The sequence below is a fragment of the Pogoniulus pusillus genome, chromosome 1, assembly GCF_015220805.1.
Source record: "Pogoniulus pusillus isolate bPogPus1 chromosome 1, bPogPus1.pri, whole genome shotgun sequence".
Taxonomy (NCBI): domain Eukaryota; kingdom Metazoa; phylum Chordata; class Aves; order Piciformes; family Lybiidae; genus Pogoniulus; species Pogoniulus pusillus.
In genome coordinates this window covers 3,079,375-3,101,496 of record NC_087264.1, presented here as the reverse complement: position 1 = coordinate 3,101,496, position 22,122 = coordinate 3,079,375, and the positions used below count along the sequence as shown (strand labels likewise).

The 22,122-nt window shown below is 50.8% G+C and overlaps 1 protein-coding gene across 4 annotated transcripts in view; it reads left to right on the top strand.

Moving 5' to 3' along the window:
• The window catches only part of SLC35F4 (solute carrier family 35 member F4), a 277,284-nt gene that overhangs the window by 146,359 nt on the left and 108,803 nt on the right, over positions 1–22,122 (top strand). The gene's annotated exons all lie outside the window — the stretch shown is intronic.

The following is a 22,122-nucleotide window of genomic DNA, read 5'->3' as shown; positions in this document are numbered from 1 at the left end:
GGTTTGGGTTGTTACAGACAGAACTTGCCATTTAGTCACACTCTTTACAGATGTGCCCCTTCTGGGAAGTGTGGCTCAGCATCAGAAGGTTGCTTCTTTGCCCTCTGAAAGATCTTCCAGTGCTGGAGATGAACGATGTCAGTTTCAGTACAGCAGGCAAGTGCAAGGAGCAGGGGAATCAATGGTGTTTGGGTTGGATCAGGGGAGAAAGGCAGCCAGCCCAGGAGTTTGAACTTGCACTGCCTGGCATTGATGTGTGAGTTGAGCAGAGAAGGGAATTCTCCCATTCCCTCTTCAACCATCTCTGGGGACTTTGGCCATAGTGGCAGTTCACTCAAACCTTATGCCCAGTTGAGTGAGTGAAGTTAAAGCATAGCAGTGCCAATGGTCTTCAGTACATAAGGCTATGGAGTGGCTGATAGGATATCCAGCTGCTTTTCAGCCCTTGGGCTGAGTGACCAAGGAGCTGCTGAGAGCTGGATTAAGAAGATGATCAGAGGGCTGGAGCACCTCTCCTGTGAGGAGAGACTGAGAGAGTTGGGGATGTGCAGTCTGGAGAGGAGAAAGCTCTGAGGTAACCTCAATTCAGTATCTGAAAGGGGCCTAGAAGAAAGCTGGGGAAGGACTTTTTAGGATGTCAGGGAGTGACAGGACTAGGAGCAATGGAACAAAGCTAGAAATGGGTAGATTCAGACTGGGTGTTAGGAAGAAGTTCTTCAGCATGAGGGTGGTGAGACCCTGGAAGGGGATGCCCAGGGAGGAGGTGGAAGCTGCATCCTTGAAAGTGTTCAAGGCCAGGCTGGATGGGGTTCTAGACAGCCTGATCTAGTGTGAAGTGTCCCTGCCCATGGCAGGGGGGTTGAAACTAGATCATAGAATCATAGAATCAACCAGGTTGGAAGAGACCTCCAAGATCATCCAGTCCAACCTAGCACCCAGCCCTATCCAGTAAACCAGACCATGGCACTAAGTGCCTCAGCCAGGCTTTGCTTGAAGATCTCCAGGGATGGTGCCTCCACCACCTCCCTGGGCAGCCCATTCCAATGCCAATCACTCTCTCTGTGAAGAACTTCCTCCTAACCTCCAGCCTATACCTACCCTGGCACAACTTGAGACTGTGTCCCCTTGTTCTATTGGTGGTTGCCTGGGAGAAGAGTCCAAACCCACCTGTCCATAATGTCCCTTCAGGTAGTTGTAGACAGCAATGAGCTCTGCCCTGAGCCTCCTCTGCTGCAGGCTGCACACCCCCAGCTCCCTCAGCCTCTCCTCACAGGGCTGTGCTCCAGGCCCCTCACCAGCCTTGCTGCCCTGCTCTCAACACCTTCCAGCACCTCAACATCTCTAATGAATTGAGGAGCCCAGAACTGGACACAGCACTCAAGGGGTGGCCTGAGCAGTGCTGAGCACAGGGGCACAAGAACCTCCCTTGTCCTGCTGGCCACACTGCTCCTGATGCAGGCCAGGATGCCATTGGCTCTCTTGGCCACCTGGGCACACTGCTGCCTCATCTTCAGCTACTCTGTACCAGTACCCCCAGGTCCCTTTCCTCCTGGCTGCTCCCGTTGGCCTCTGCCCACCCATCCAGCCTGGCCAGGTCCCTCTGCAGGGCTCTCCTACCCTCCAACAGCTCCACACCTGCTCCCAGCTTGCTGTCATCTGCAAACTTACTGATGCTGGACTCAATCCCCTCGTCCAAGTCACCAATAAAGCTATTGAACAGGACTGAGCCCCGCACTGATCCCTGGGGCACACCACTAGTGCTAGCTGCCAACTGGATGTGGCACCATTCACCAGCACTCTCTGGGCTCTGCCATCCAGCCAGTTCTTGATCCAGATGCTCCTTGTGGGGCCTTCCAACCCTGACTGACTCTGTGGTCCTAAGTGAGCATGCAGACCTGAATCAAGGCTTGCCTTTGCCTCTCAGGGTTGTGATGCCTTAATGCTTCTGCCACAGCTCCTGTTCCTAAAGGTATGCATGACCCAATTGGATTTTTTTTTTTTTGGAGGGGGGGGAAGGTTTCTAATTCCCTTTAACTTCATTGAAAGTAATTTTCTTTGTCTTTTTGAAGAGAGATCTGAAAGCTTTGAATCCTTTCAGTGCCACCCCCCAGGGAGCATTGACGTTTCTAAGTGGGCTGAGGGACGTGTCTCAGACACATTAATAAAGCTCCACCTTATGAACTATCAGGAGGAGAATATATTATGGAGAATGTATTATGCCTGTGCTTTCTCTGCCCTTCCATAGTTACCTTTGGTTATTCTGGTACAGCAGAACACTTTAAAGTGATTGTGCAGATCAGATGCAAATGTTAAACCATACAGGTAGACCTAAAACTTGATAGGAAGAAGCATCCAAATGGTGAGTCAGTCTGTGATTTGGAGGTGTTGAAGACAAGCCTGGATGAGGCACTTAGTGCCATGGTCTGGGTGATTGGATAGGGCTGGGTGCTAGGTTGGACTGGATGAGCTTAGAGGTTTCTTCCAACCTGGTTGATTCTATGATTCTATGTATTATGCCTGTGCTTTCTCTGCCCTTCCATAGTTACCTCTGGTTATTCTGATACAGCAGAACACTTTAAAGTGATTGTGGAGATCAGATGCAAGTCTTAAACCATAAAAGTAGACCTAAAACTTGATAGGAAGAAGCATCCAAATGGTGAGTCAGCCTGCGATGATCTTCGTTCTCAAGCCTTCCCTGGAGGTGTTGAAGCCAAGCCTGGCTGAGGCACTTAGTGCCATGGTCTGGTTGATTGGCCAGGGCTGGGTGCTAGGTTGGTCTGCACGATCTTGGAGTCCTCTTCCAGCCTTGTTGATTCTATGAAGTAGGCTGTTAGCCAGGATGAATAATGATTTGTTCCTTAAATGAAGTTAGATGGAGAAGAGTGGCAGAACCTGACATAGTCTTTGATATTTTTACCATTCCAGAGTCAGAAGCTTTATCTGCTTACACTGTTTGGTGTTTGGTGACTGTTAAGATTATACTTTATTTATTTTGTGGTGAGTTCTGAGGGATGAGCAGTGATCACCTGATAAGAGAACCACAGAGTTGTCAGGGGTATGGAGAAGTAATTTCTCTTCAGGAGTGGACTCACCTGTATTATTCTTAAGGTATGGATGTCTAAAACACTTTTAAGACATTGGTGATGGAAATTGCTCATCCTTCCAGGCAGTCTGGAAGCTAGGAGCAAGTGTTGATCTGTTGGAAGGTAGGAGAGCCCTGCAGAGGCTGGGCTGGGTGGGCAGAGGCCAATGGGATGAGATTGAACAAGGCCAAGTGCAGGGTTCTACACTTTGGCCACAACAACCCCAAGCAGTGCTACAGGCTGGGGACAGAGTGGCTGAGAGCAGCCAGGCAGAGAGAGAGCTGGGGGTGGTGGGAGAGAGGAGCTGAAGCTGAGGCAGCAGTGCCCAGGTGAGCAGCAGAGCCAATGGCATCCTGGTCTGGCTCAGGAGCAGTGTGGGCAGCAGGACAAGGGAGGTTCCTCTGCCCCTGTGCTCAGCACTGCTCAGGCCACACCTTGAGTGCTGTGTTCAGTTCTGGGCTCCTCAATTGAAGAGAGATGTTGAGGTGCTGGAAGGTGTCCAGAGAAGGGCAAGGAAGCTGGGGAGGGACCTGGAGCAGAGCCCTGTGAGGAGAGGCTGAGGGAGCTGGGGGTGTGCAGCCTGCAGCAGAGGAGGCTCAGGGCAGAGCTCATTGCTGTCTGCAACTCCCTTAAGGGAGGCTGTAGCCAGGTGGGGTTGGGCTCTGCTGCCAGGCAAGCATCAACAGAAGAAGGGGAAAGAGTCACAAGCTGTTCTGGGGGAGGTCTAGGCTGGATGTTGTTAGGAAGTTGTTGTCAGAGAGAGTGATTGGCATTGGAATGGGCTGCCCAGGGAGGTGGTGGAGTCTCTGTGCCTGGAGGTGTTGAAGCAAAGCCTGGCTGAGGCACTTAGTGCCATGGTCTGGTTGATTGGATAGGGCTGGGTGCTAGGTTGGACTGGCTGAGCTTGGAGGTCTCTTCCAACCTGGCTGATTCTATGATTCTAAGTTATGCAGCATCAGTGTGGGGTTCCCTTTAAATCCTTGGTCCTCTCCTAGCAAACTGCAGCTGTTCCCTGAACTGTGTCCTGACAGCCAACTCTCCCTTTGCAGGGACTAACCTTTCACTTAGCCAAATAATTCTTCTTTCCAGGCAATTTCTCCAGGTTGTTAAAATTGTTTCTGTTCTTCCTCCACTTACTTGCAGCCTTCTCCTTTAATCTAATTTTTGGACTAAATAATTGAGGTCCCTATCTTGAAAATAACAGATATTAAAAGGATTCTCACTTAGCAACCTTCTGTTTGACACTGAGCCAGTGCCAGCAGTGCCAGCTTTGGCTCTGTGCTTTTCCACCCTCTGAAAGCATTCCTCTGTCTTATCCTGCTCCAGCCATACTGGAGTCAAGATCTGCAGTGTCTCCTGTCCTTTGCTATTCACAAGCCTATTAGTCTGTCATAAAAGGAAATGGCATTAATCTGATGGGATTTAGTCCTGGCAAACCTCTGAGTGTCACTCTTGTGATTTTCTTACCTGCAGCCTGTTTGCTTCTTTGGTCTGATACTTTTTATGGGAACAGAAGGCAGAGGCTGCCTGTTATATCCACTTGCTCAGATTTTGGTAGCCAAGAGAGCCAATGGCATCCTGGGCTGGCTCAGGAGCAGTGTGGGCAGCAGGACAAGGGAGGTTCTTGTGCCCCTGTGCTCAGCAGTGCTCAGGCCACACCTTGAGTGCTGTGTCCAGTTCTGGGCTCCTCAACTCAAGAGAGATGTTGAGGTGCTGGAAGGTGTCCAGAGAAGGACGATGAAGCTGGGGAGGAGCCTGGAGCAGAGCCCTGTGAGGAGAGGCTGAGGGAGCTGGGGGTGTGCAGCCTGCAGCAGAGGAGGCTCAGGGCAGAGCTCATTGCAGCCTGCAGCTCCCTGCAGGGAGGCTGTAGCCAGGTGGGGTTGGGCTCTTCTGCCAGGCAAGCAGCAACAGAACTTGGGAACACAGCCTCAGGATATGGATGTTGTTAGGAAGTTGTTGTCAGAGAGAGTGATTGGCATTGGAATGGGCTGCCCAGGGAGGTGGTGGAGTCTCTGTGGCTGGAGGTGTTGAATCCAAGCCTGGCTGGGGCACTTAGTGCCATGGTCTGGTTGATTGACCAGGGCTGGGCTGGCCTGGATGATGTTGGAGGTCTCTTCCAACCTGGTTGATTCTGTGATTCTATGACCTTTAGAGGTCATCTAGTCCAGCCCTCCTGCAGTAAGCAGGGACATCTTCAATTGGATTAGATTGTTCAGAGCCCCAACAAGTTTGACCTTTAATATCTGCAGGCCTGGGGCTTCCAGCACCCCCCTGGGCAACCTGTTCCCAGTGTTTCTGCATCCTCCCAGTAAAGGTAGGTGACTTTATTTTCCCCTGTGCAAAGGTCAGCACTTAAACCAAACAGTAGCAGAGTCTTTGCTTGTCATATACCACACTGGTTAGGCCACACCTTGAGTGCTGTGTCCAGTTCTGGGCCACTCAATTCAAGAGAGATGTTGAGGTGCTGGAGCATGTCCAGAGAAGGGCAACAAAGGTGGTGAGGGGCCTGGAGCACAGCCCTGTGAGGAGAGGCTGAGGGAGCTGGGGGTGTGCAGCCTGCAGCAGAGGAGGCTCAGGGCAGAGCTCATTGCTGTCTGCAGCTGCCTGCAGGGAGGCTGTAGCCAGGTGGGGTTGGGCTCTGCTGCCAGGCAAGCAGCAACAGAAGAAGGGGACAGAGTCTGGAGTTGTGGCAGGGGAGGTCTAGGCTGGATGTTGTTAGGAAGTTGTTGTCAGAGAGAGTGATTGGCACTGGAATGGGCTGCCCAGGGAGGTGGTGGAGTCTCTGTGGCTGGAGGTGTTGAAGCCAAGCCTGGCTGAGGCACTTAGTGCCATGGTCTGGTTGATTGGCCAGGGCTGGGTGCTAGGTTGGACTGGATGCTCTTTGAGGTCTCTTCCAACCTGGCTGATTCTGTGATTCTATGATTCACAGATATGCATAGTTTGATGTCTGTGTAATACAGGCTTACTGCATGTAGGTTAAGCCCAGACTATATCAGTCAGTTAAGTTTTCTTTAGGCTCTGAGACACCCTTGGAAAATCAGGATGATCTTGGAGGTCTCTTCCAACCTGGTTGATTCTATGATTCTATGATCTAACAATGTCACCATCTGTCAGCAGTGTGCCAAGATGACTTCATTTGTGAAAGACTGGGAAAATACTGGAGAGAAAGATCAGAGAATAAGTGACAAAGTTCGTTTCAAAGTCACTGATGACTTTGCCAAACCTTTGCCCACGTAATTTGCCCAACCCTGACCTTGGTCATCTCATCAACAGAGGGGGAAAATTAGACTGCCCTCTTTACATGTAAGTTGTAAGTTCCCAATAGAGAATGGGGAATGGGGGTGACAGTGAACAGAGGAACCTTGTGCTCTGTGACATGACTTAGATGCACTGATTTCCTGTGGAGCTGTTTGTGGGTTCGTTATTCAGCAGTAATTAGAGTTCTGGAGCTGGGATCCTTACATAGAATAGAACCTTTCTTACATAGAATCAACCAGGTTGGAAGAGACCTCCAAGATCATCCAGTCCAACCTAGCACCCAGCCCTAGCCAGTCAACTAGACCATGGCACTAAGTATCACTACTGAAATGGCTGTGAGCATTGCCTTGAGTCAGGGCTGCAGAGGCAGCTCTTGGTCCTTTTCTTCTTCCATTGCAGTACTGAATCTGCTTGCAAATAGACTGTACTTAATGGTGCATAAAGGGAGTTAATTTTGATCTTGGCTGGTACTTCTTTGCAGGTACTCAGGTGTCAGCCCTGCCCTGGAAAGGATTTCTTTTCCCTTCTTTGGTGGCTATTTCTGCAGACCCTAAGTTGCAAGATAGGGAGACTCAAAACTGGGGAGCAGATTGAATCATAGAATCATAGAACCACTCAGGGTTGGAAGGGTCCACAAGGATCAGGTTCCAACCCCCCTGCCATGCCCAGGGACACCCTACCCTAGAGCAGGCTGCACACAGCCTCAGCCATTCTGGCCTCAAACACCTCCAGCCATGGGGCCTCAACCACCTCCCTGGGCAACCCAGTCCAGCCTCTCACCACTCTCATGCTAACAACTTCTCACAGCCAGTCTCAATCTCCCCTCCTCCAGCTTTGCTCCATTCCCCCACTCCTGGCACTCCCTGACAGCCTCAAAAGTCCCTCCCCAGATTTTTTGTAGCCCCCTTCAGACCCTGGCAGGCCACAAGAAGGTCACCTGGGAGCCTCCTCTGCTCCAGCCTGCACAGCCCCAACTCTTTCAGTCTGTGCTCACAGCAGAGCTGCTGCAGCCTCTCAGCATCCTCCTGGCCCTGCTCTGGACACCCTCCAGCATCTCCACAGCCCTCTTGTGCCAGGGGCTCCAGAACTGGATGCAGAACTCCAGGTGGGGTCTCAGCAGAGCAGAGGGGGAGAATCCCCTCCCTGACCCTGCTGGCCACACTTCTGCTGCTGCAGCCCAGGCTCTGCTTGGCTTTCTGGGCTGCAAGTGCACACTGCTGGCTCCTGCTGAGCTTCTCCCCCAGCAGCACCCCCAAGTCCCTCTCCTGAGGGCTGCTCTCCAGCCACTCACTGCCCAGCCTAGATTGGTGCTTGGCATTGCCCCAACCCAACTGCAGGACCTTCCCTTGGTCTCATTGAAGCTCCTGAGCTTGGCTTGTGCCCACCTCTGCATCCTCTCCAGGTCCCTCTGGGTGGATCCCTGCCCTCCAGCCTGGCTGCTGCACCACACAGCTTGGTGTGGGCAGCAGACTTGCTGAGGCTGCACTCAGTGCCTCTGTCCATGGCACCCACAAAGATGTTGAACAAGGCTGGCCCCAGGACTGATCCCTAAGGGACTCTGCTTGTCCCTGGCCTCCACTTGGCCATGGAGCCATTGACAGCCACTCTTTGGGATTGCTTGGGATATAATCAGGTTTCAGCTGCAGCTTTATAGAGCATGCTTGTTTAAGTCTTTGCTGGAAAAGCAACTGACTACTAACCTTTAATGTTCTGGATAAAGCCTGGCTGAGGCACTTAGTGCCAGGCTCTAGTTGATTGGATAGGGCTGGGTAATAGGTTGGGCTAGATGAGCTTGGAGGTCATAAAATCATAGAATCATAGAATCAAGTAGGTTGGAAGAGATGTCCAAGACCATCCAGTCCAATCTAGCACCCAGCCCTATCCAGTCAACCAGACCATGGCACCGAGGTGTGTTCCAACCTGGGTGATTCTCTGACTCTCTAATGTTTCCAAGTGATAGCAGAAGTGCTGATTGAGTGATCAGAGGGAGGCAGGGCTGTTGTGTGAAATTGGAGAGGATTGTATCTTTGTGAGTTTCTTTTATCTGGCAAAGCAAGGAAAACCTCCTCCATTGGTATCTGCAGAGCAGCAAAGTGTTCTTATCTTAAACATGCCATGTAACATTAATAATTGATCACAGGCTTTAAAAATAGAAGCAAATATAGGGTAGTTATCTTGCATTTAGATGAATCCTTTCCTCCACTGAACCCACAAACCCACAGCATTGCACTGTGCATCTCTTGTGTGAGTGAGATCAGATTTAGATGGCTGAATATTTGGGTGCTCTGCCTGTGTTGGACAATTCTTGTCTCCATGCTTTTGGGAAGGCTGCTGGAGTCTATTTATAGCACAGATTGTGAGCACCTGACACATAAGCTGCTGTGGGCAGTTGGAGTAGTTTTGAAATGTGGAGTACACTGAGGTTGCTCAAGTTGAAAGTGGGTTTTTGTTTTAGGATGCCCTGTAAAGACCTCACCACCCTCCCCTCCGAGCTGTGAAGTGTGGCCCTTCCACCTTGGGCTGAGCCTGCAGTAAGTGCTTAGTGATAACAGCTCTACAGCAGAGGAGCTGCTTTCAGCTTTACAGCAGTGCAACCAGGATCAGAGCTGCTCAGCCCTTGCACCACAAACACTGCAGGAAGAGATTATCATAGAGTCATAGAATCAAGCAGCTTGGAAGAGACCTCCAAGCTCATCCAGTTCAACCTAGCATCCAGCCCTGGCCAGTCAACTAGACCATGGCACTAAGTGCCTCATCAAGCCCTTTCTTGAATGCCTCCAGGCACAGAGACTCCACCACCTCCCTGGGCAGCCCATTCCAATGCCAATCACTCTCTCTGGCAGGAATTTCCTCCTAACATCCAGCCTAGACCTCCCCCAGCACAACTTGAGACTCTGTCCCCTTCTTCTGTTGCTGCTTGCCTGGCAGCAGAGCCCAACCCCACCTGGCTACAGCCTCCCTGCAGGCAGCTGCAGACAGCAATGAGCTCTGCCCTGAGCCTCCTCTGCTGCAGGCTGCACACCCCCAGCTCCCTCAGCCTCTCCTCACAGGGCTGTGCTCCAGGCCCCTCACCAGCTCCATTGCCCTTCTCTGGACACCTTCCAGCACCTCAACATCTCTCTTGACTTGAGGAGCCCAGAACTGGACACAGCACTCAAGGTGTGGCCTGAGCAGTGCTGAGCACAGGGGCACAAGAACCTCCCTTGTCCTGCTGGCCACATAGAGAGTGATTGGCATTGGAATGGGCTGCCCAGGGAGGTGGTGGAGTCTCTGTGCCTGGAGGTGTTGAAGCAAAGCCTGGATGAGACACTTAGTTCCATGGTCTGGTTGCTTGGTCAGGGCTGGGTGCTAGGTTGGCCTGGATGATCTTGGAGGTCCCTTCCAACCTGGCTGATTCTGTGATTCTATGATTCACAGATATGCATAGTTTGATGTCTGTGTAATAGAGGCTTACTGCATGTGGATTAAGCCCAGACTATATCAGTCAGTTAAGTTTTCTCTAGGCTCTGAGACACCCTTGGAAAATCAGGGTAGCCAGACTGTGGCTGGACTCAGAGTCTCTGGAGCTTAGCAAGGGAACATGAGGGTTTGTGCCTCAAGTTTGCTATGAGCTCTGTCCCTGTGCCTAGCTTGTGGCCTGATGTCTGGACAGAAATCAGTCAGTTCCTGCTGAGAGGAAAGTCATGTCCAGCACAAAGTGACTATTTATAGATCCCAATCAATGGGAGAGGGAATCAATTGGTTTTAGTCATGTGAGCCAACGTGAAGTGCTTTGTAGCATGCAGGCTTGTTTAGCACTTGGGAAGTGTCCTACCCCAGACTCATGCCAGTGAAGCTTGTCCATGTCACATGCTCTTGCCAGTTGGATTTGAATGTAACAGAGTGGATCTGTGAATAGTTTGGAGTTTTCTTGTTCTGATTCTGAAAAAGGGACCAGCCCTGGTGAGAAACAGCCTGAGGTACAAAGCAGTCACTTCTGGGAATGACAGATTCCTTCCCTCAACTCTGTGCCAGGGTGTCCAACAAATTAACACTCAGCACAGGAGGACTTGCTCATTAGAATCATAGAATCAGTCAGGGTTGGAAGGGAGCACAAGGAGCAGCCAGTTCCAACCCCCCTGCCATGCCCAGGGACACCCTACCCTAGAGCAGGCTGCACACAGCCTCAGCCAGCCTGGCCTCAAACACCTCCAGCCATGGGGCCTCAACCACCTCCCTGGGCAACCCATTCCAGCCTCTCACCACTCTCCTGCTCAACAACTTCCTCCTCACCTCCAGCCTCACTCTCCCCACCTCCAGCTTTGCTCCATTCCCCCCACTCCTGTCACTCCCTGAGAGCCTAAAAAGTCTCTCCCCAGATTTTTGTAGCCCCCTTCAGATGCTGGAAGGTCACAAGAAGGTCCCCTGGGAGTCTCCTCTGCTCCAGCCTGCACAGCCCCAACTCTTTCAGTCTGTGCTCACAGCAGAGCTGCTGCAGCCTCTGAGCATCCTCCTGGCCCTACTCTGGACACTCTCCAGCATCTCCACAGCCCTCTTGTCCCAGGGGCTCCAGAACTGGCTGCAGTACTCCAGGTGGGGTCTGACCAGAGAGAAGTAGAGGAGAGTGGAGTAGAATTCTAGTTAAATTCACCTGTGAGATGCAGGCATAAGAGTGGCAGTGAGAGGAGACTTTTCCACCTGTTTTGCTGCAGTGGCAACTCACCTATTTTACTGGAATGGTTGAAGATTTATGCTGGTGAAGCTGAGAAAAATCTGGCCCATATATTGTGTCTTTGGTATTTGTGTTTCAGTCAATGCAGCAAGTCCACAGCATGAAGTCATTGGAAAAAGAAAACCAAGAACCTACCAAATGGTGCAGGTTTGCTGACTTTAGTTTGTAAGTGCAGTGACCTTGACCAGTAAAAGTTTCTCTGTCAGAAAGAGTTACTTAACCTTTTCACAGAAGCAGAGAACATTAGAGGCTGGAAGGGACCTCCAGAGATCATCAAGTCCAAGCCCCCTGCCAAAGCAGGGTCCCCTAGGGTAGTCTGCACAGGAATGTAGCCAGGCAGGTTTGGAAACTCTCCTTGGCTTATTGCTGTGCTCCACTGCAGAGAGATTGGCCCCATCCACTTGATGCCCATCCCTCAGGTGCTTGTACACATTGATCAGATCTCCTCTCAGTCTTCTCTCCTCCAGTCTTACCCTTAATCCTCTCCTGTGTTTGTAGGAGGGTTGTTTGTCTCTGTGTGTGTTGGTGGATGCTCAGCAGGTGTGGACCTCCCAGTTAAAGTAAGAATGCTGGTGAATTGACTGGCCCATTCTGCACTTTGGTCACAACAGCCCCAGGCAGGGCTACAGGCTGGGGACAGAGTGGCTGAGAGCAGGCAGGCAGAGAGGGAGCTGGGGGTGCTGGTAGAGAGTAGCTGAAGATGAGGCAGCAGTGCCCAGGTGGGCAGCAGAGCCAATGGCATCCTGGGCTGGCTCAGGAGCAGTGTGGGCAGCAGGACAAGGGAGGTTCTTCTGCCCCTGTGCTCAGCACTGCTCAGGCCACACCTTGACTGCTGTGTCCAGTTCTGGGCTCCTCAGTTCAAGAGAGATGTTGAGGTGCTGGAAGGTGTCCAGAGAAGGGCAAGGAAGCTGGTGAGGGGCCTGGAGCAGAGCCCTGTGAGGAGAGGCTGAGGGAGCTGGGGGTGTGCAGCCTGCAGCAGAGGAGGCTCAGGGCAGAGCTCATTGCTGTCTGCAGCTGCCTGAAGGGAGGCTGTAGCCAGGTGGGGTTGGGCTCTGCTGCCAGGCAAGCAGCAACAGAACAAGGGGACACAGTCTCACGTTGTGGCAGGGGAGGTCTAGGCTGGATGTTGTTAGGAAGTTGTTGTCAGAGAGAGTGATTGGCATTGGAATGGGCTGCCCAGGGAGGTGGTGGAGTCTCTGTGCCTGGAGGTGTTGGAGCCAAGCCTGGCTGGGGCACTTAGTGCCATGGTCTGGTTGCTTGGCCAGGGCTGGGTGCTAGGTTGGGCTGGATGCTCTTGGAGGTCTCTTCCAACCTGGTTGCTTCTATGATTTGGAATGGAAAATCTCTGCCCATTGGGATTTTTATTCTAACATTTGATCACAGTGAGAAAAAACAACCCAACAGAATCCAAAAACCTCACAGCAAAACTGCAGAGGATTTCTGAAGTCTTTCCTCTGGCTGCTCTGCCTTTGATCAGACCTGTAAGGTTGCAAGTTCATAGTAGTTTATTCCCCCTATTTTGTGTCCTGCTGGACACATACATCCAGAATAAGAACAACCCAAGCCCCCAGCTGTTTGTTTGTAGCAGAAATTGGGTGATGCTGAATTAATTAGTGCTTAACGTGGACAAGGCTGATTTGTATCAAGCCTTTGAGAGGAAGGACAAAAGGCTCTGAGAGGAAGGACAGAGAGAACGACCAAAAAAAAACCCAACCCCATAAAAATCAAAGAAAATGAACTGTTTAGGATAAAAAAGACATCCAGAAATGCTTCACATCTTTGCCCACACAGCAAGCATTTTGCCAGCACTGCTGCCATGAATTGTTTAGGAGTTTTATAGAGGGCTGCATTTGCACCGTGCTGTCTGCTGGGGAGGTTTGCCCTTCGATATGTTTCGACTTGGTGTGTTTGCCAAGCTCTCTCATTACTTCAATCAATTTAAATTTGCAAGACTGATGATGCTGACAGAAGCCATTGGCACATCATGTGATCCTGGAAGCTAAAAATACCATCCTCTATGGGCCTTACTTATTTCATGCTTCAAAGGCTAAGAAATGCTCATTTCGAGAGAGGAGGGGAAGAGAAAGAAGTTTGCAGTTCATGTGGTACCAGTAACTTCCTGCAGGAAGAGTATCTGCTGCTTTTCCTGGAGGAAAATATCTGCTGCTTTTCCTGTGAGGAGAGGCTGAGGGAGCTGGGGGTGTGCAGCCTGCAGCAGAGGAGGCTCAGGGCAGAGCTCATTGCTGTCTGCAGCTGCCTGCAGGGAGGCTGTAGCCAGGTGGGGTTGGGCTCTGCTGCCAGGCAAGCAGCAACAGAACAAGGGGACAGAGTCTCAAGTTGTGGCAGGGGAGGTCTAGGCTGGATGTTAGGAGGAAATTCCTGTCAGAGTGATTGGCATTGGAATGGGCTGCCCAGGGAGGTGGTGGAGTCTCTGTGCCTGGAGGTGTTGAAGCCAAGCCTGGCTGAGGCACTTAGTGCCATGGTCTGGTTGGTTGGACAGGGCTGGGTGCTAGGTTGGACTGGATGAGCTTGGAGGTCTCTTCCAACCTGGTTGATTCTATGATTCTGTGATTCTGTGAGTCTTGGGGGAGGTTTTGGTGTTGCAGTAATGAATTATTTCCTTTGTAAAGCTTGAGGATTCCAGTTGGAATCTGGGCCTCATCCTGCTGTGCAGACACAATGAGAGACAATGGCTGTGTACAGCAGAGCATCCCCCCACCGATATTCAATCATAGAGTCAAGCAGGTTGGAAGAGACCTCCAACATCATCCACTCCAACCTAGCACCCAGCCCTGGCCAGTCAACCAGACCATGGCACTAAGTGCCCCAGCCAGGCTTTGCTTCAACACCTCCAGCCACAGAGACTCCACCACCTCCCTGGGCAGCCCATTCCAATGCCAATCACTCTCTCTGGCAGGAACTTCCTAACAACATCCAGCCTAGACCTCTCCTGGCACAATTTGAGACTGTGTTCTCTTGTTCTGTTGCTGCTTGCCTGGCAGCAGAGCCCAACCCCACCTGGCTACAGCCTCCCTTCAGGGAGCTGCAGACAGCAATGAGCTCTGCCCTGAGCCTCCTCTGCTGCAGGCTGCACACCCCCAGCTCCCTCAGCCTCTCCTCACAGGGCTGTGCTCCAGGCCCCTCACCAGCTTTGTTGTCCTTCTCTGGACATGTTCCAATATCTCAACATCTCTCTTGAGCTGAGGAGCCCAGAACTGGACTCTTCCAACCTGGTTGATTCTATGATTCTCTGAACTTCTGTAGCTTCTGATGGACATGTCCATTTTGTCATCCTGGGCCGTTTGGTGACATCAAATTGTTGACTTCTTTTGAACAGAGCCAAGAGAACTTAAGGCTGCTGTGACAAAGATGAGAAAGCTGGAGGTAGAATCTGATGCAAGTAGCTAGAGGTTTACTTGGAGAACTACCTTGTGTAGTGAAGCATTTGGCTCAGCATGGTTGTCCTGGCAGGGAGTTAATGTCCTTTCTGCGAGCTAAGAACTCTCTAATGGGATGAACAAACGTTTGGAGGAAGAACTAAACAATGATTTGCACTTTGGGCATGAGCTTGTCTTCACAGTCCTGCTCTCTTTTTCTTCTAGAGGATTTTCTGTGCAAACAGCACCCTCCAGGTCCCTGGAAAATCTGGAGATAGCTTATTCTTAGTATGTAAATGTATTCTCTTCCCACAAACAGCACGACAATGAAAAAGGAATTCTTTTAGATGGCCTGAGGAAAATCTTCCCTGCAAAGTCTAATAAGGATCAAATTGGAGCAAATAAGATTTGATTAGCTGCAGGAAGGCCAGCTTCCTAAGAGTAGTCCTTAGCTTATGTTATTGTTCTTCCCTTGCACTACTTAGTCACCAGCCAACGGCAGGATGGCTTTCATCTGCTGGAGGCTGGGAGCAACTGAAGAGCTGAGCAAAGTGCTATTGTCCTGCCTTCCATATTCATCCCTTTGCTGAGGAGCAAAAGAAGTTAAAACCTTGTAACATTTCTTTAGGTGTGGCCCTGGGTGATTAAGAGTCCTGGGCACAGTCCTGTTCAATATCTTTATTGATGATCAGGAGCAGGTGATTGAGTCCAGCATCAGTAAGTTTGCAGATGACACCAAGCTAGGAGCAGGTGTGGAGCTGTTGGAGGGTAGGAGAGCCCTGCAGAGGGACCTGGCCAGGCTGGATGGGTGGGCAGAGGCCAATGGGGTGAGACTGAACAAGGCCAAGGGCAGGGTTCTGTACTTTGGCCACAACAACCCCAAGCAGCACTCCAGGCTGGGGCCAGAGTGGCTGAGAGCAGGCAGGCAGAGAGGGAGCTGGGGGTGCTGGGAGAGAGGAGCTGAAGCTGAGGCAGCAGTGCCCAGGTGGGCAGGAGAGCCAATGGCATCCTGGGCTGGCTCAGGAGCAGTGTGGGCAGCAGGACAAGGGAGGTTCTTGTGCCCCTGTGCTCAGCACTGCTCAGGCCACTCCTTGAGTACTGTGTCCAGTTCTGGGCTCCTCAATTCATTACAGATGTTGAGGTGCTGGAAGGTGTCCAGAGAAGGGCAATGGAGCTGGTGAGGGGCCTGGAGCAGAGCCCTGTGAGGAGAGGCTGAGGGAGCTGGGGGTGTGCAGCCTGCAGCAGAGGAGGCTCAGGGCAGAGCTCATTGCTGTCTACAACTCCCTGAAGGGAGGCTGTAGCCAGGTGGGGTTGGGCTCTGCTGCCAGGCAAGCAGCAACAGAACAAGGGGACAGAGTCTCAAGCTGTGCCAGGGGAGGTCTAGGCTGGATGTTGTTAGGAAGTTTTTGTCAGAGAGAGTGATTGGCATTGGAATGGGCTGCCCAGGGGGGTGGTGGAGTCACTGTGCCTGGAGGTGTTGAAGCCAAGCCTGGCTGGGGCACTTAGTGCCATGGTCTGGTTGACTGGATAGGGCTGGGTGCTAGGTTGGGCTGGATGAGCTTGGAGCTCTCTTCCAACCTGGCTGATTCTATGATTCTAAGAGGCCCAGTACAATAGGTGGAAAAGGTGCTAATGCAATCAGATGTCCATCTCCCCATGAAGCCATCCTAACCACTTGTTACATCTCTGCTTTTGAACTAGATACAAGTCTGAGCTTGCTCAGGAGACCATGTCCAGTGCCCCTATTGCTAACATGCAAGCTGGGGTTAGGAGGAGGCTGTTGTGTGATCTTCAGTAGTGGAACAGGAATGTGCCTTGTTGAGTGCATCCTTTCAGGCTGATGTTCCAGGAAGTCTAGGACAGCTTTTTGAAAGGGTTTTAGTTTGACTGAATAAAGAACTATGAGTGCTTGGAAACTTCCATAATGAGAGGTTGTGTTTTGAGGGCTAGAGGTGAGTGTGCTGTTGTGTACACAGGATGTTAGGGGTTAGAAGGGACTCAAAGAGATCATTGAGTCCAGCCAGAGCAGGACCACACAATCTATCTCAGGTCACAGAGGAACACATCCAGACAGGCCTTGAAAGTCTCCAGAGAAGGAGACTCCACAACCTCTCTGGGCAGCCTGTGCCAGGGCATTGGGACCCTTCCAGGAAAGAAGTTCCCCCTTGTGTTGAGCTGGAACCTCCTGTGCTGCAGCTTACACCCATTGCTCCTTGTCCTATCCCAGGGAGCAGTGAGCAGAGCCTGTCCCCCCTCTCCTGACCCCCAGCCCTCAGATCTTTATAAACATTGATCAAATCCCCTCTCAGTCTTCTCTTCTCCAGACTAAGCAGCCCCAGGGCCCTCAGCCTCTCCTCATCAGGCAGTGCTCCATCCTTGTAGCTCTCTGCTGGATCTCCTCCAGTAGATCCCTGTCCCTTTTAAACTGAGGAGCCCAAAACTGAAGGCAGTACTCAAGATGAGGTCTCAGCAGGGCAGAGTAAAGGGGAGGAGAACCTCCCTTGATCTGCTGGACACACTCTGCTTAATATACTCCAGGATCCCTTTGGCCTTCCTGGCCACAAGGGCACATTGCTGTGCCATGGATGTTCTCCACCAGCACTCCCAGGTCCCTCTCCACAGAGCTGCTCTCCAGCAGTCACCTCCCAGCCTGTACTGCTGCAGTTTGTTATTCCTCCCCAGGTGCAGGACTCTGCACTTGTCCTTGTTGAACCTCATTTGGTTCCTTTGTGCCCAGCTCTGTCTCTCCAAGTGTCTCTGGATGGCAGCACAGCCTGCAGCTGCCTCAGCCAAACCTCCCAGCTTGGTGCCATCAGCAAACCTGCTGAGCAGACTCTGTCCCCTCATCAATGTCACTTATCTTTTGTTTGTTTGTTAAACATTTGTTGGACACATTTGCTCTGTCTCTCGAAGCTTTGGACAAAGGGAAGTGCATGGAATTTTAACTACTTTTGCAGACCCTTGGCTTAATTTATCAGTACAAGACATTTTCCTTGCCCTGTTGGATTGTATTCTTTTGTCTGTAAGGAGGGAGGTAAGTCTGTGAGGTGGTGAAAGGGGATCTCAGGGAAAGTAAGCCACAAATCTACCATCAGGGCCAGCTTCTTCCTTTGTAGCTGAGGCAGAAACCTGAGCAAAGTACATGGACTCATTTAACTTTGTGATGATCTGAAGCAGATGAAGTTCATATTAGATTTACTTTGTCCCCTGCAAGATCAGCTTGGTGAGACATGCCCTTCAGGGACAAGTTCCTCCAGTCATAAATAAAACATGCACTGGCAAAGCAAGGAAGCAGAACTGGGAGATTCAGCAGGAAATTAAGACTTGCTTTGGTTTGCTCTGGTGCTTTGCTTCTTAACACTTGCTGCTGTCAGTTTGGGTTGATGCAGGTGAAGGTTTTGTTTTGATCTCAAAGCTAACCTCTTTGAATTTGGCTTTCTACTGGTTTGAAAGGATCTGAAGTATATTAAGTAGGTCTTTTTCTTTTCTTTCACCTCCTAGTATTTAATTATGCTTTTGTAAGGATGAAACATTGAAGACCCTGTTTTGGGATCAGACTGTTTGCTACTTACAGTAACTTCTCTTGCATCATTGAGCAATGGGTTGAGCAAACCCCATTTGGGATCAGACTGTTTGCTAGTTACAGTAACTTCTCTTGCATCATTGAGTACTGCATCTTTGAGCATGTGTTGAGCAAATCCCATTTGGATTCAGATTGTTTGCTAGTTAGAGTAACTTCTCTTGCATCACTGAGTACTGTGTTGAGCAAACCCCATTTGGGATGAGACTGTTTGCTAGTTACAGTAACTTCTCTTGCATCATTGAGTGCTGTGTTAAGCAAACCCCATTTGGGATGAGACTGTTTGCTAGTTACAGTAACTTCTCTTGCATCATTGAGTACTGTGTTGAGCAAACCCCATTTGGGATCAGATTGTTTGCTAGTTACAGTAACTTCTCTTGCATCTTTGAGCAATGGGTTGAGCAAACCCCATTTGGGATGAGGCTCTTTGCTAGTTGCAGTAACTTCTCTTGCATCATTGAGTGCTGCATCTTTGAGCATGTGTTGAGCAAATCCCATTTGGATTCAGATTGTTTGCTAGTTACAGTAACTTCTCTTGCATCATTGAGTACTGTGTTGAGCAAACCCCATTTGGGATCAGACTGTTTGCTAGTTACAGTAACTTCTCTTGCATCTTTGAGCAATGTGTTGAGCAAACCCCATTTGGGATCAGACTGTTTGCTAGTTACAGTAACTTCTCTTGCATCATTGAGTACTACATCATTGAGTACTGTGTTGAGCAAACCCCGTTTGGGATCAGACTGTTTGCTAGTTGCAGTAACTTCTCTTGCATCTTTGAGCAATGTGTTGAGCAAACCCCATTTGGGATCAGACTGTTTGCTAGTTACAGTAACTTCTCTTGCATCATTGAGTACTACATCATTGAGTACTGTGTTGAGCAAACCCCATTTGGGATGAGACTGTTTGCTAGTTACAGTAACTTCTCTTGCATCACTGAGCAATGTGTTGAGCAAACCCCATTTGGGATGAGACTGTTTGCTAGTTGCAGTAACTTCTCTTGCATCACTGAGCAATGTGTTGAGCAAACTCCATTTGGGATGAGACTGTTTGCAAGTTACAGTAACTTCTCTTGCATCATTGAGTACTGCATCACTGAGTACTGTGTTGAGCAAACCCCATTTGGGATGACACTGTTTGCTAGTTGCAGTAACTTCTCTTGCATCATTGAGTACTGCATCACTGAGTACTGTGTTCAGTTTTGGGCTCCCTGATATAAGAGGGTCAGGGATCTGCTGGAGAAGGTCCAGTGGAGGGCTACAGGGATGATTAGGGGACTGGAGCACTGCCTGATGAGGAGAGGCTGAGTGATCTGGGGCTGCTTAGTCTGGAGAAGAGAAGACTGAGAGGGGATTTGATCAATGTTTATAAGGATCTGAGGGTGTATTAAGCAGAGTGTGTCCAGCAGATCAAGGGAGGTTCTCCTCCCCTTTACTCTGCCCTGCTGAGACCTCATCTTGAGTACTGCATTCAGTTTTGGACTCCTCAGTTTAAAAGGGACAGGGATCTGCTGGAGGAGATCCAGCAGAGAGCTACAAGGATGGAGCACTGCCTGATGAGGAGAGGCTGAGGGACCTGGGGCTGTTCAGTCTGGAGAAGAGAAGACTGAGAGGGGATTTGATCAATGTTTATAAAGATCTGAGGGCTGGGGGTCAGGAGAGGAGGGACAGGCTCTGCTCACTGCTCCCTGCGATAGGACAAGGAGCAATGGGTGTAAGCTGCAGCACAGGAGGCTCCAGCTCAACATAAGGGGGAACTTCTTTCCTGGAAGGGTCCCAGAGCCCTGGCACAGGCTACCCAGAGAGACTGTGGGATCTCCTTCTCTGGAGACTTTCACAGCCCATCTGGATGTGTTCCTCAGTGACCTGAGCTAGATTGTATGATCCTGCTCTGGCAAGGGGGTTGGACTTGATGATCTCCTTGAGACCCTTCCAAGCCCTGCCATCTTGTGATCCAGTGATCATATTCCTGCAGCTGCTGGATGTCTGCCTCTCAATCATTTTGATTATAGAGCAAAACAGGTGAGGCAGGAATTGATGCTTTAGATAATCAATCAAACTTTGTCAGTGAGGTTCTAATGCTTTTACTGGACTGCTAAGAAAATGTTTATCAAAGAAGAATAAATTAATTCTTTAGGAATATTCTTTAAGTCTGAGGGGACTGAGCCTCAAGTTGTGCCAATGGAGGTCTAGGCTGGATGTTGTTAGGAAGTTGTTGTCAGAGAGAGTGATTGGCATTGGAATGGGCTGCCCAGGGAGGTGATGGAGTCACCATGCCTGGAGGTGTTGAAGCCAAGCCTGGCTGAGGCACTTAGTGCCATGGTCTGGTTGCTTGGCCAGGGCTGGGTGCTAGGTTGGGCTGGATGATGTTGGAGGTCTCTTCCAACCTGCTTGATTCTATGATTCTAGATTCTACATTCTATGATTCTAGACAGGACTGGGGGGAATGGAGCAAAGCTGGAGGTGGGGAGATTGAGACTGTAGGTGAGGAGAAAGTTGTTGAGCAGGAAAGTGGTGAGAGGCTGGACTGGGCTGCCCAGGGAGGTGGTTGAGGCCCCATGGCTGGAGGTGTTTGAGGCCAGGCTGGCTGAGGCTGTGTGCAGCCTGCTCTAGGGTAGGGTGTCCCTGGGCATGGCAGGGGGGGTGGAACTGTCTGATGCTTGTGGTCCCATCCAACCCTGCCTGATTCTATGATTCTAGATACAGATGCTGTAAAACAGATACTAAGATCAACACAAACTTTGCAATTTGCACAGCCAAGCTGGTAAGACCCAGGCAGGTTATCTAGAAAGCAGCTGATTTGAGAGGAGTTTTCTTGGCCTTACAGTGAAATGAAATAAAGTACAGTATAAAACATTGCTGAGCTTGACCTGTCAGTGGGAACTTTATGGTTATGTTCTGCAGAAGCTGACTCAGAGCTGCAGAAATGTGTTGATCCAAGAACACCTTTCTTGGGTTTGAGTTGACAGTGAGCATTTGAGAAATGGAGAAAAGAGGCTGGCAGCAGTTAGCCATGGTTCTGTGTATTCCCAAGTGGCCTGCAAGTCATTTCAGAAAGCTTTCCTCAGAGCATTTCATAGAATCATAGAATCAAGCAGGTTGGAAGAGACCTCCAAGATCATCCACTCCACCACCTCCCTGGGCAGCCCATTCCAATGCCAATCACTCTCTCTGACAACAACTTCCTAACAACATCCATCCCAGACCTTCCCTGGCACAGCTTGAGACTCTGTCCCCTTGTTCTATTGCTGCTTGCCTGGCAGCAGAGCCCAACCCCACCTGGCTACAGCCTCCCTTCAGGCAGCTGCAGACAGCAATGAGCTCTGCCTTGAGCCTCCTCTGCTGCAGGCTGCACACCCCCAGCTCCCTCAGCCTCTCCTCACAGGGTTTGTGTTCCAGGCCCCTCACCAGCCTTGCTGCCCTTCTCTGGACACCTTCCAGCACCTCAACATCTTTCCTGAACTGAGGAGCCCAGAACTGGACACAGCACTCAAGGTGTGGCCTGAGCAGTGCTGAGCACAGGGGCAGAAGAACCTCCCTTGTCCTGCTGCCCACACTGCTCCTGAGCCAGCCCAGGATGCCATTGGCTCTGCTGCCCACCTGGGCACTGCTGCCTCAGCTTCAGCTCCTCTCTGCCAGCACCCCCAGCTCCCTCTCTGCCTGGCTGCTCTCAGCCACTCTGTCCCCAGCCTGTAGTGCTGCTTGGGGTTGTTGTGGCCAAAGTGCAGAACCCTGCACTTGGCCTTGTTCAATCTCATCCCATTGGCCTCTGCCCACCCCTCCAGCCTGGCCAGGTCCCTCTGCAGGGCTCTGCTACCCTCCAGCAGCTCCACAGCTGCTCCTAGCTTGGTGTCATCTGCAAACTTACTGATGCTGGACTCAATCACCTGCTCCAGACCATCAATAAAGATATTGAACAGGACTGAGCCCAGCACTGATTCCTGGGGTACACCACTGATGCCAGCTGCCAACTGGATGTGGCACCATTCACCAGCACTCTCTGGGCTCTGCCATCCAGCCAGTTCTTGATCCAGCACAGAGTGAATCTGTCCAAGCCAGGAGCTGCCAGCTGTGCCAGGAGCCTGTTGTGGCAGACAGTGCCAAAGGCTTTGCTGCA